The sequence below is a fragment of the Diospyros lotus genome, chromosome 9, assembly GCF_014633365.1.
Source record: "Diospyros lotus cultivar Yz01 chromosome 9, ASM1463336v1, whole genome shotgun sequence".
Classification (NCBI taxonomy): Eukaryota; Viridiplantae; Streptophyta; class Magnoliopsida; order Ericales; family Ebenaceae; genus Diospyros; species Diospyros lotus.
In genome coordinates, this window is record NC_068346.1 from 15,676,817 (window position 1) to 15,691,578 (window position 14,762).

Consider the following 14,762-nt stretch of genomic DNA (forward strand, 5'->3'; position numbering starts at 1 on the left):
AGGCGGTGAATAATAAAGTAATAATAAATGACATAAGAATTTAAAAGAAGAAAGGAAGAAAGTAAGATCACAAGAGAAAATACTAAAGAAAATGAGAGAGAACAAAAGCAATTCTCAAAGAGAGAATTCTAAGGAAATAACTAAACTTTGATTCAAGAATAATAATCACACTTACAAATGCAATCAAGTGATCTATTTATAGGCCACAAGATGCAATACAAACCACACAATTTCAATTATTCAACTAGACATAATTATATCTAATGGGCACTCACACACTTAAAGTTAAATGGATTTTAGCTATAATACACATCTAATATTAAATGGATTTTAGCTATAATATCCACCTAATAGTTAAGTGGATTTTAGCTAAAAAACACACCTAATAAAGCTCTCACATAAAAAATAAAAATAGATTTCTATAAATTGATTTTTAATCTTCATTAGGATTAAAAATAATCCTTGGGCCTTCTCCAAATAATATCTTCCATGGGTTGCTCAAATTGGGCCTTAATTCTTCATGGGCTTAAATTCTTCATGGACTTTAATTTTTCATGTGCTTGATTTCTTCATGGACTTGAATTCTTCATGGGCTTGATTTCTCCATGGGTTTGATTTCTTCATGGACTTGAATTCTTCATGGACTTTAAGTCTTCATGGGCTTTAATTCTTCATGCCTAAAAAAAATAAAAATAATTTAATATTATTAATAAATTATATATTATATATATGTATTACACATGGCACATATATATATATATTATATTATATTATATATATTACATGAATGCATATAATGATGTATATGTATTATATATAATTTTATATATTATTATTATTATTATTAAATTTTACTTTAAAATTTCATTTCATTCATTTTTCAATTTAAACTTGCATATAACCATAAAATATATATTAATATCTAATTTAAACTATTTTTAAGATCAAAAGAAGGGTATAATTATAACAAAATTTTTATAAAATTAACCACTAATCATACCCCCCAACTTAAACATTGCTAGTCCCTTAGCAATCAGATTATACACCTGCCAAACTTTATTCACAATAACTGTATGAATGTAAAAATTTCAAATTCGAAACCGAAATGCATAAAATTAAATAAATAATTTAGCATTCTAAATCAGATTTTTGGTTAAAGGTCATACAATCTCAGGAATGGAAATTAGGATAACCAACACACAGACTTACTCCCTCGAAGTTTTGACTTCAAATCTTACTATGGATTTTCTCTCCAATAAAAAGGATTCCTCAAGTGTACACACAAGGGGGTGCACCGTTATAAGAGTAAATGCAGAACAAGTTCAAAACTCGGTGCCATCCCAAATACAAGGAACGTATTTTCATGAAAGAACAGGGAAATTGACATAGCTTCATGATTGGAATAATGCTCTAGACGAGTAACTTCTGAATTTAAACATGATTCCCTACTCCAAACTCAAATTCTGAGATCACATGATTTATAGCATAAAAAAGGACCAGACTGGGTTGTAATGGGGCTATAAGGTTAATACGGGTTGTCAAAGAAAAGGTAGAGTGTGCAAAGGGTGTGTCGGGATTTTTTTTTTTAGCATTTATTTTGAAACAGTTATGCTGAATAACTAAGAGAATTTGCCCCCTTTTTTCACTTTTTTTTTTCTTCTTTTTTTTTTTCTTCTTTTTTTTCTTCTTCTTCTTTTGAAATATGAAAATAGATAAACAGACTAATTCCCAAAGTCACACCAGGTTGGATAAAATTCATATGGTTATGGGTTAAACAAGGGTAACGAAAGAAGTTGTACTACAAATGGCTCAAATGGGCTAACAAGAGGTTGATTTAAAGAAAAAAAAAAATAGGCTCAAAATGAAAGAAATTGATCCCCCTATCATGCTTCTCAGTCATCTAATTCATAGTTTGAAACCAGTCAAATTCATCCGCTATCATACTAGACATTCAAAGCGAATTGATATTTTGAAGCCATTGAAAAGATAAGATAAACAAGAGAGCATATTTAGAGTAAGTGTTATTTCACTCAGAATTAACGGTTATTAGGCTCAAACACTTGCTTAGGTAATAGTCTCCACTTCTGTTGAGGGATCATACAGTGTACTAATCAGTTAATTACTGTTACCTTTGACTTTATGACCGATAACCAATTTCTAAATTTTGAATCCCTGATGAATGTAAATTACTTATTCTCATGCATAAACGTTTTCAAATGAGAAATCAATGCATTCATGTTTCGTATTGTAAACTTAACCGGCTATCAGTGCATAACTTTAAAGCTTTAGGAATAGCATTATTTAAAACACATAATAATTTTTGTTTTTTATAAGAGCAGATAAAGACAATCAATTCCCACAAGACTACAAACTAGTAATTACAAACTCACAGTTAAATATAAACCAGATGATTCATGACTAGACCTTACACCCCCCAACTTGAATTGCAGTAATAAATCAGGGTTGTTAGGAATACCTGTAACTCCACAAGTCCATAGATTTGCTGTGAACTGCTAAAACTTAAACAACAAATGAGCACACCATATATATATATTTATATTTTCACACCAAAATAAAAATTTCATGCAAGTCATAAGATAAGCAAAATGCGTCTCAAGAGTACAAAAAGTACTCCTTACTCAGCCATCTTATCAAAGACTTTGCTAACAACATTCCACAGTTTTGTTTTGTTTTGTTTTTTTTTTTTTTTAAAAAACACAACCAAGAAAAATTCTGCGAGTTGTACAATAACTAGATGCGTCTCAAGAGTACAAAAAGTACTCCTTACTCAGCCATCTTATTAAAGAGCATTTCTCACAGTGATAAATCTAAATTAATCGGACCCCTTTGGCGCTTGTTACTAATTGCCTTAGACCAGTCTATCCGAGGCTCATGAGGATCGTACTGTGGAACATAAGCATGTAATTTCTCTAACAGCTTATCAATGGTGGATGCAGAAATGAGAATCTTTCTTGCTGAACGAGAAATGAACTGTTGGTCCACAGCCTGATCAAGAAAAGAGAGTAACCCATCGAAAAAATGGTTAACATTTAAAAGTCCAATGGGTTTGGTATGGAGATTACTCTTGGCCCAGGAGATTATACAAAAGATTTCTTCAAGTGTTCCAAAACCTCCTAGTAAAGCAATGAAGGCATCTGACTGATAAATCTTACAAGCCATGCGCTCAGACATAGAAGTCGTTTCTATAAGTTGACCGCGTGTAATCCAGGAAATATGTGGTTCAGCTAAAGGGATTGGCATTATACCTACCACAGATGAATTTCCAAGATGTACAGCTTGTGAAACATAACCATTCAATCCACGACTTCCCCCTCCATATACCAAATTAATTTTTTTCTCTCCTAATTTTTTACCAAGTTCGTTCGCTGCAAGTGCGTAACAAATATCACTCCCAAGTTGAGAGCCACAAAGTACACATATGGTTTTAATTTGACGAACGAACTGCCCTTCCATGTTTGTTTCTTTTGTATGTCCTGAAAAGAAGTTTGGAGATCAAAAGTAGCTATACAACAATTCAACAAGAAATAAATACAAACAAAAATCTTGTGTATATATAAGTAGTTGTGATTGTGGCTCACATCTTCCTCTGGTTTTACGTCCAGAAACGGCTTAAACACTTTCTATGAAGTGGGGATAAGCTTCCCATCCAATTTTCTTATAGATTGGAAAACATGGTCGTTTTTAGTCAGATTCCCAAGACTATAGCGTTGGTGGTCACTTCTGAACTGGGTCCATAAAGCAAGAAGTTCTCTTTGCACTATTCCACACGGATGCGTCTCAAGAGTCAATCGGATATCATCCAGAGACTCCTTACTCAGTCCATCCTTTATGAAACTAATTTTATCTTCTCGATTTATGGACGTAAACCCCACAGATTTGCATCGTGTGTTACAGGTCCATCGAGCACATTTGTAACAACCATTCACTCTTTTCGCTCTTCTTTTCTTCGCAAAACTACTCTTCCCTAAGTCTGGAAAATGCTTAAAACTAGGTGAAGTTTCACCAGCTAATCGAACTTTTGTTTCGATCAGCCAACGAATATCTTCAGGGATGTTATTAAGCATCAACAACCTAAGTCTTTCACACCTAGCAACATAAATTTTTTTCAAATCATTCTGCGGGAGAGATGTATAGTACTTGTGAATTTTTGAGAGATAAAGATCCATTTTTTTTTTTTTTAACTATACTAAGAAGAAAGTAAAGAACTATAAACTTTACAAAAGGGATGAGAGTACCTGATCGGAGAATAACACAAAGGAGAGAAGACTGAGCTCAAGAAGGGTGGCTTGCCTTATACAGATATGGAGTCTCTTATAGAGCAATGACCATTACCATTTTACACTCGGCTCGAGGCATGCCATAATTACAGGGTCAGGCTTGGCGTCTCTTTTTCAACGCTTGGTGCCTCATTTTTCAACATTTGGCAGTGTGCCTTATTCTTTATAGGGCAGTGTGATTGCACTGCCCAAGAAAAGATAGCTACCACCAGCGTCAATTCTGTCTCTCAATTCAATTTTTTTTTTTATATTATTATTTTATTGTTTTATTCTTATTCTTATTATTATTATTATTAATTATTTTTGTTTTTGATGATTTTTTTTTTTTTTTGCACAATGGATCAGTTTCAAACACCAATAATTTTTTTTTGCACAATGGATCAGTTTCAAACACCAATAAAATCAAGTACACCTTACCCCCCAACTTAAATTGCGCATTGTCCTCAATCGACAATAAAAGGATAGAAGATAGGCATACCTGGTGGTCTTCAATGCATGAACTTGTATGCAAAAAAATTTTATTTAGACTGCACACAGAGAAACACTCTTTGAATCAAAGTTAATTAAGTAATGCAGAAAATGAACAACTTATATATATAATTCTTTATTATTTTATTTTATTTTATTTTTTTATTTTTTAATTTTTTTTTCAGATCTATAAACATCCATTTAACCTAAATGGAAAGGTGGTCTTTTAACGTCAGATTCCCAGACGATAGGAAACTTTCCCTACTCATCAGATGATGATGGATCATCTAAATCCACAACTCCTTCATTCTCCTCAACACTACCCTGGTATGGTTTCAACCTATGACCATTGACTGTTAGAAGCTGTCCTGACTCCAGATTTTCTATCTCAAATGCCCCATATCCTGAGATGGACTTGATTACAAAGGGGCCGACCCATCGAGACTTCAATTTTCCTGGGAATAGATGCAATCGAGAATCATACAAGAGTACCCGTTGCCCTACCTGAAAGCTTTTTCGAATGATGTGCCGATCATGTAACTCTTTCATGCGAACCTTGGCCAATCTTGCATTTTCAAATGCTTCATTCCGAATTTCTTCAAGTTCATTCAATTGGAGCTTCCTGGATAAGCCTGCTTCAGTTAGACTCTTGTTGATCTTATGAATTGCCCAATATGCTTTATGCTCAATTTCCACCGGCAGATGACAAGATTTACCGTATACTAGCCTATAGGGAGACATTCCCAAAATTGTTTTGTAAGCTGTCCTGTACGCCCAAAGAGCGTCTACTAGTCTTAAGGACCAATCCTTACGATTAGCAGCAATAGTCTTTTCCAATATGCGCTTAATCTCCCTATTGGCTAACTCGGCTTGACCATTGGTTTGGGGATGGTATGGTGTTGCAACCTTATGCAGTACACCATATTTCTTCATTAATCCTGCCACAACTTTATTACAAAAATGGGAACCCCCATCACTGATGATTGCTCGTGGCATCCCAAATTGACTGAATATATTTTCTTTCAAAAATTTCACGACAGTCCTATGGTCATTTGTTCTGGCCGGGATTGCTTCTACCCATTTGGACACATAGTCAACAGCAAGTAAGATGTATTCATGACCAAATGAATTGACAAATGGGCCCATAAAATCCATACCCCAACAGTCAAAAACTTCTAACACTTGGATCGGATGTAATGGCATCATGTTTCTCCTTGACAGACTTCCTAACCTTTGACATCGATCACAATTTGAACAGAACTTGTACACATCCTTGAACAGTGTCGGCCAATAAAATCCACTCTGAAAAATTTTTGCAACTGTTTTCTTGACAGAAAAATGGCCTCCACATGCAAGAGTATGACTGAAATTGATAACACTTTGTTGCTCATGATCGGGTATGCATCTACGGATGATTTGGTCAGGACAATACTTGAAGAGGTAGGGCTCATCCCAAAAGAAGGTTCTGACTTTTCTGAAGAATTTATGCCTATCTTGCTTACTCCAATGGTCTGGGATCAGACCAGTTGCCAGGTAGTTCGCAATGTCGGCATACCAAGGGACAACAGATGATGCACGAATAACATTCACTTTAAACAGTTGTTCATCAGGGAAATTGTCATGAATTGGTTCATCAAATTGTGTGAGATCTTGACTTGGAATCCTTGACAAATGGTTAGCCACCACATTTTCTACTCCCTTCTTGTCTCTGATTTCAATGTTGAACTCTTGCAGGAGTAAGATCCATCGGAGCAGACGGGGTTTTGCATCTTGCTTTGTGAACAAATACTTCAGAGCAGCGTGATCAGTAAAAATGATCACTAGTGACCCTACGAGGTAAGATCGAAACTTGTCCAGGGCAAAGACAACTGCTAGTAACTCTTTCTCTGTAGTGGTGTAATTCTTTTGTGCCTCATTAAGAGTTTTGCTAGCATAATATATCACATGAGGTTTCTTATCCTTCCTCTGCCCTAACACAGCTCCTACCGCATAATCACTAGTATCGCACATAAGTTCAAATGGGAGGGACCAATCAGGGGACTGAATGATAGGTGCTGAAATGAGTGCATCTTTCAATTTATCAAAAGCATTTTGACAGGCAGGACTCCATTCAAACGGAACATCTTGAGACAACAAATGGCACAAGGGTCTTGTTATGGTGCTAAAGGAAGCAATGAATCTCCTATAAAACCCTGCATGTCCCAAAAAACTTCTGATGTCTTTCACATTCCTAGGGATGTGGAGTTTTTGAATTGTTTCAATTTTTGACCTGTCTACCTCCATCCCCCTAGATGAAACGATGTGCCCCAAGACTATGCCCTGTTTCACCATGAAGTGACATTTTTCCCAATTGAGTATCAGATTTGTTTCCTCACATCTTGCTAAAACATTTTTCAGATTCTCCAAACAGGCCTCAAAGTTACTTCCATAAACAGAAAAGTCATCCATAAACACTTCAACAATTTGCTCAACCATTTCACTGAAAATGCTCATCATACACCTTTGAAAGGTGGCTGGAGCATTGCATAACCCAAATGGCATGCGCCTGTATGCAAATGTCCCAAATGGACATGTGAAAGTTGTTTTCTCTTGATCTTCTAGTGCAATTTCTATCTGATTGTACCCTGAGTACCCATCTAAGAAACAATAGTAGGCTTGGCCTGCTATTCTCTCCAGAACTTGATCCAAGAAAGGCAAAGGAAAATGATCTTTCCTTGTCACAGAATTGAGCTTTCTATAATCAATGCACATACGCCATCCTGTCTGGATGCGCGTGGGAATCAGTTCATTGTTCTCATTTTTTACAACAGTGACTCCAGACTTTTTGGGTACTACCTGTGTTGGACTTACCCACTTAGAATCAGAGATTGGGTAAATTATTCCAGCATCCAATAGCTTAAGCACTTCTTTTCTGACAACTTCTTTCATGTTGGGATTTAATCTCCTTTGCATTTGCCTAACTGGTTTTGCTCCTTCTTCCAAGAATATCTTATGAGTACATATCAAAGGGCTAATACCTTGCAAATCTGAAATGGTCTATCCTAATGACTTCCTGTGTGCTTTTAGAACTTCTATCAATTGTTGCTCTTGCTGAGGTGTCAAACTTGAAGAGATCACCACTGGGAATGCTTCCCCTTCTCCTAGAAAGACATACTTCAAATCACTGGGCAATGGCTTTCTCTCAGGCGTGGACTGATGGCTATCAGGATCCATGAGCTTACTGTCCAAGTTTCTTAATGGCTCTAAACCAGGCATCCATGTAGGCTTCTCACTTTCTTTGCTTATGACTTCCACTTCTTTTATTTCTTCAAGATCTTGATTTCCTTCTTTGGGTCTTCTCATGAACTCTTCAAAACAGTCATTGGTCAGTGTTTGGATCAAGTCTACCTCCTCCACTTCACTCTCAGTGTCCTGATGTTTGGCTACCCTGAAGATATTCATTTCTACAGTCATGTTCCCAAAAGATAGCTTTAACACACCATTCCTACAGTTGATGATGGCATTTGATGTGGCAAGGAATGGTCGACCTAAGATGACTGGCACAGGAGGTTGAGGCCCCTGATGTGGCTGGGTGTCCAAAACGATGAAGTCTACTGGAAAGTAGAACTTATCGATTTGTACCAGAACATCCTCCACAATTCCTCGTGGAACTTTGACTGATCGATCAGCCAGCTGAAGGGTCACTCTAGTGGGTTTAAGCTCACCTAATCCCAACTGTTGATACACACTGTATGGCAACAAATTGACACTAGCTCCTAAATCCAAGAGTGCCCGATCAACCTTTTGACTTCCTATGATGCATGTAATGGTTGGACAGCCTGGATCTTTGTATTTGAGAGGAGTTTTCAATTGGAGAATGGCGCTGACTTGTTCAGTTAAGAATGCCTTTTCATGCACATTTGTTTTCCTTTTTACAGTGCACAGATCTTTCAAAAACTTTGCATATGAAGGTGTTTGTTTGATTGCATCCAACAACGGGATGTTGATTCTCACTTGCTTAAACACTTCATATATATCTGCATTTTGTTGCCCTTTTTTCAAATGATTCAACCTTTGTGGAAAAGGTGGTTTGGGCCTGTATTGAATTTCTTTCTCATCTTCTTTTTGTTTTTCATTTTTCTCATTTTTTTTATTTTTTTCATTTTTCTCATTTTTTTCATTTTTCTCCACGGTGGATTCATGATCTTTTGGTTCTTTTTCTTCATCAACATGTTGGTTTATCCTAGGATCAGTTGGTTTCTCAATTATTCTTCCACTTCTTAGGGCAGTCACTGCTTGCACTTGTTCATGAGTGTTGGTTTCACTATTTGAAGCTTCTACCTGGTTGGTTTGCCTAATTGGGTTAGGATTAGTTTGGGATGGAAACCTTCCGGGTTCTCTCACACTCAATGTTTGTGTTATCTTGGTCAACTGGCTCCTAATGTCTTCTATGGCTCTATTTGTTTGGTCTTGATTTTTGACAAGCTGAGCAACCTGATTGTTGATACCTGTTTGACTTTGGATGAACTGGTGCAAGGTATCTTCCAAAGATCTCCTATGAGGAGGTTGGTAAGTATTGGATGAAGAACCTTGATTTTGTTGAAAGGTGTGTTGTTGTGTAGGGAAGGGAGGTTGAGAATGATTTCCAGAATCATTTCTCCAAGAAAAATTGGGGTGATTTCTATTATTGGGATGGTATGAATTGTAATTCTGATTATTCCCATAATAGGCTCCACTCTGATTTTGATTTAGTCTCCCCTCAAAGTTGTGTGAATGATTATTATTAGTCTGCCCATACAATACCTCCTTGAAAGCAGGTAGGGTAGGACATTCTTCAGTTGAATGATCTGTTGCATCACACACAACACACTTTACTTCCACTTGATTAACAGATTGCACCTTTTTGGGTTGCATGTTTTCAACTTTCTTTGTTAAAGCAGTTAGTCTTGCATTTAAATCATCACTCTCACTCAGTTGGTATCTCCCTCTAGGTTGTGGATTTTCTCTTGAATCAAGAGCAGATGTTGGACCAACTTCCCAGTTCCTTGTATTCTCAGCCAATGTGTCAAAGAAGTGGAAAGCTTCTTCTGGAGTCTTCTCATAGAATTCTCCATTGTACATTGTAGAAACTAGCATTTTCAATTGGGGAGTGAGTGAATCATGAAAGAAACTGACCACTCTCCATTGCTCAAAAGCATGGTGCGGACAAGTGTGAATAAGGTCTTTAAACCTTTCCCACGCTTGAGCAAAATTCTCATTTGGTTTACAGGCAAAGTTCATGATTTGTCTTTGAAGAGTAGCAGTTCTGTTGGCAGGGAAGTATTTTTTTAAGAAAGTTGTTTGCATTTCTCTCCAAGTTCCTATAGATCTAGGTGGGAGAGTGCTTAACCATATTTTTGCCTTATCTTTCAGTGAGAATGGAAAGAGTTTTAATCTTATGACATCTTCATTTGCTGTATGGTCCATGCAAGTGCTACATACTTCCTCAAATTCTTTCATATGAGTATATGGATTTTCAGAATCCATGCCATGAAAAGTTGGTAACAATTGGATTATGCCAGGTTTGAAGTTAAACCTATGATGGTTGATGGGAAGAATAATGCATGAGGGGGTTGTCTGCCTAGGAGGATGAAGATACTCCCTAAGGGGTCTGATCATCTCCTGATCAATGGGATCAGGGTCACCGTGGTCACTACCACGTGCAGACATGTTCTGTGGAAGTGGCATGTTCTCATTATGTTGAGACATGAGTGACTGATTTTCTACAGTTTTACCTGACCTAAGTATCATACACTATGCACAAATAAAAATAAAGTAAAAAGAAACAGAGTTACCGAATTTATCAGGAGATGCTTATTCTTATATTTTTTTTCCTTTTTGTTTTTGCCTCAATCTCCCCGGCAACGGCGCCAAAATTTGACTGCACTCTCACCCTGCAATTAAAACACAAAACAAAACACAATAAAAATTTTATATTTTATTTATTTATTTAGGCGAGAGGTTTATACTCGTCAGTGTACGAGTGTAGTTGTAGTTCAAATTTAAATTTATACTTTCTGGATAAGTCCAGGTCGTCCACTGAGAGATTTATTTATGGCAAAAGAAAAAAAAGAATGTCACACACACGCACACGCATTTAGATGGATTGATAACATGATTTTTTATAATTTTTTTAGATAACAAATACTAGAAAATAAAGCAAGACAGAAGTTGAAATAAATACTAAACGTGAGAATATGAAATTGGAAAGTACTTGAGTTAAGACAATTTCAGTGCCAACCCGTTGATTCCCAAATATTAGCATAAAAGATTAGCAACATTAATTTAATTTCAGATATGAGGATTTGTTATTAAATGCAATTAAAGATAATGATAGCTTTAGTTTAAGCAATCCCCATACATGATATGCGGGATTCTAATTTAAGAAACTACCATAAATTTAATTACAATTAATACACAAAACAACTAAATTAATCATCCGGGTTTGGGTATGATAGCGTTCCCAGTTCTAGTAACTCTCATGCGTGACATGAAAGCTCTAAGTTAGGTTTACGCTCCAATCCAAACCTAGTGATTTTTCAATAATCAAAACAAACTCATATTGAAGTTTAAACCAATGTTACTCATTTAAAGCGTAGCTTTCTTTGGGAATCATTGGCGTTAGACACTGTCCTTGCCTTAACCCAAGATTAGATTTAGCTACTCATCTCTATTAAATTAATTGACAACAATTTAAATGACATAATTTAAATAACAGAATTTAAATGACAGGAATTAAAATAGAAGAAACTAATCGGCCATTTAGGCGGTAGATAATTAAAATATAAGAATTAAAATTGCAAGAATTTAAAGGCATAAACTAACCGTCCATTTAGGCGGTGAACAATTAAATGACAAGAATTAAAATTGCAAGAATTTAAAGGCATAAACTAACCGTCCATTTAGGCGGTGAATAATAAAGTAATAATAAATGACATAAGAATTTAAAAGAAGAAAGGAAGAAAGGAAGAAAGTAAGATCACAAGAGAAAATACTAAAGAAAATGAGAGAGAACAAAAGCAATTCTCAAAGAGAGAATTCTAAGGAAATAACTAAACTTTGATTCAAGAATAATAATCACACTTACAAATGCAATCAAGTGATCTATTTATAGGCTACAAGATGCAATACAAACCACACAATTTCAATTATTCAACTAGACATAATTATATCTAATGGGCACTCACACACTTAAAGTTAAATGGATTTTAGCTATAATACACACCTAATATTAAATGGATTTTAGCTATAATATCCACCTAATAGTTAAGTGGATTTTAGCTAAAAAACACACCTAATAAAGCTCTCACATAAAAAATAAAAATAGATTTCTATAAATTGATTTTTAATCTTCATTAGGATTAAAAATAATCCTTGGGCCTTCTCCAAATAATATCTTCCATGGGTTGCTCAAATTGGGCCTTAATTCTTCATGGGCTTAAATTCTTCATGGACTTTAATTTTTCATGTGCTTGATTTCTTCATGGACTTGAATTCTTCATGGGCTTGATTTCTCCATGGGTTTGATTTCTTCATGGACTTGAATTCTTCATGGACTTTAAGTCTTCATGGGCTTTAATTCTTCATGCCTAAAAAAAATAAAAATAATTTAATATTATTAATAAATTATATATTATATATATGTATTACACATGGCACATATATATATATATTATATTATATTATATATATTACATGAATGCATATAATGATGTATATGTATTATATATAATTTTAAATATTATTATTATTATTATTATTAAATTTTACTTTAAAATTTCATTTCATTCATTTTTCAATTTAAACTTGCATATAACCATAAAATATATATTAATATCTAATTTAAACTATTTTTAAGATCAAAAGAAGGGTATAATTATAACAAAATTTTTATAAAATTAACCACTAATCATCGGCATCTTTGCCACCCAGCATTAAGAAATTTTTGTGGTCGCCCCATTTCCAAATTTTCAAGCATCTTTTTTTATGTAGGAATGAAAAAGAAGAAAACAAGGATAGATAAAATACCCGAAATTCAAAGCTCTGATACCAACTGATACACGATCTGGTGCTCTAATACCAATTGATGTGAACCTGGTGCTTTGATAGCAACTGATGCGTGACCCAGAGCTCTGATCCCAACTAATGTGAACTCGCGATGGAATGAAGCCAAAGGAACCCACAAAAGATTGAAACGAACCCTAGAAAAGTCAAAATCGGATATAAGGCAAAGAATTCTTGACTCATTGATTCACGAACCAAGAACCTAGATTATATTAAAATCTAAACCCGTTGATATGCAAAAACAAGAACAAAGAATTGTGTTGCCAAGAATTGTGTTGTTGAACGCCACAAAGACTGCCCAAATTTTTGATAAGTTCAGGTCTTGAACGCCACAAATAAATAAATCCTTTGATAAGTTCGAAGTTTTGTTCTGTGAAGGACAAGATAGAAAAAAAGCAAAATCTCTCAATTTCAATTCATAATAATCTTCTTCTTTCGTTTACAATGGAAAAACCTTTAAATAAGAAAAAATAATTAAATCCTAATTCTACTTGAAAATTAATAAGAATCTTAAACCTATTCATAAACTAAATCCTAAATCTAATGGGTTTTAGTTAGCCCAATCCAAATAGAAGTAGAAATAACAAAAGTAACTCAATCAAACTACAAGTTAGAATAACAAAACTAACATAATGCAACTACAAGTTGGAATAATAAAACTAACTCAATCCTAAATTAAATAGGAAATAAGTAAATAACTTGCTAAACAAGAATCCTAGTAAAAAAAGAATTCGTATTCATCCAATTCCAACCCAATTAACTGGATTGACTGATTCGATTGAGTCATTGTTAGTCGACCCTCCATGATTCTCATCACCTTTAGTCAACCAATAAGGGTATCGACACTTTGCTAAGCTTTATTCTTTTGAGCAACTACCTTTTCGATATTCGCCTTGACTTGATCTCTCTTACTTCAAACCTTTGACATTTCAGTTCTTTACTCTGAAGATTTCTTAAGGAGTTTAGAGTACTCTTCTTCCACCTTCTTGTAAACCTTGTAGAATGTATTGTAAGTGGAAGTTAATAGCCCAAGCTCCTACTTTGCCTATGTGGCCAACTCAACATGCTCTAAAAGCTACTAGTGCAAATCCTCAAGCTATGTCACCATAAAGGATAACCTTGATGCCTCAATTAGACATTTGTTGCACTCACCTCAAAGACCACAACCAAGCTTTTTAACCTTGGACTATTACTGTAACAAGTCTTGCAACTGCAACTCCATCTAAAAAACACAAGTCTCAAACTCAAACATGCACTCGCTTAGGACATCCAATGCATTATCATTCAATTTGATGTCAAACTCACGAATGCAATCCTCACCGCCAGCAACAAACATTTGCAAAAAATGCTTGTGGTCCATTGTTGGAAAATTGACACAAAATTAGCATGCGACATGGTATATTGAGGCTAAAATTTTAGTGGGACCTCTTAAATCTTTTAACTAGGTAAAGTGAATTTTTATTCTTCGTCATGAGAAAATCGATTTGGTATATTTATATGCTCAAAAGGTAAATGAGTGAATGAGAAATTGATGCTCAAAGTATACCCGTTGTGTAACACCCCGCTTTCTCAAGGGCGTGTCACTATGTTGGGGCTCAACATAAAAATATACATTCTCTTCATACAACACATTTTTTAACACCTCAAGTACCATATTCCAAAGAAAATCCCCCAACACATCATTACAAATGCGGAAGTTAAAATCAAAACCTGATATGGTACATAACCGAATTCACTTTATTCATCACATGGAAATCGTACCATAGTTTAAACATCACCATATTCTAAACTAAATACATGAAAACTCATTTCTCAAAGATAACAACGAATTACCTCAACATAATCAAATGATTCCTCAAATAACATCAAATTATAATAGTATTGCACTATCAATTTCTCAATCATCATTCGCAA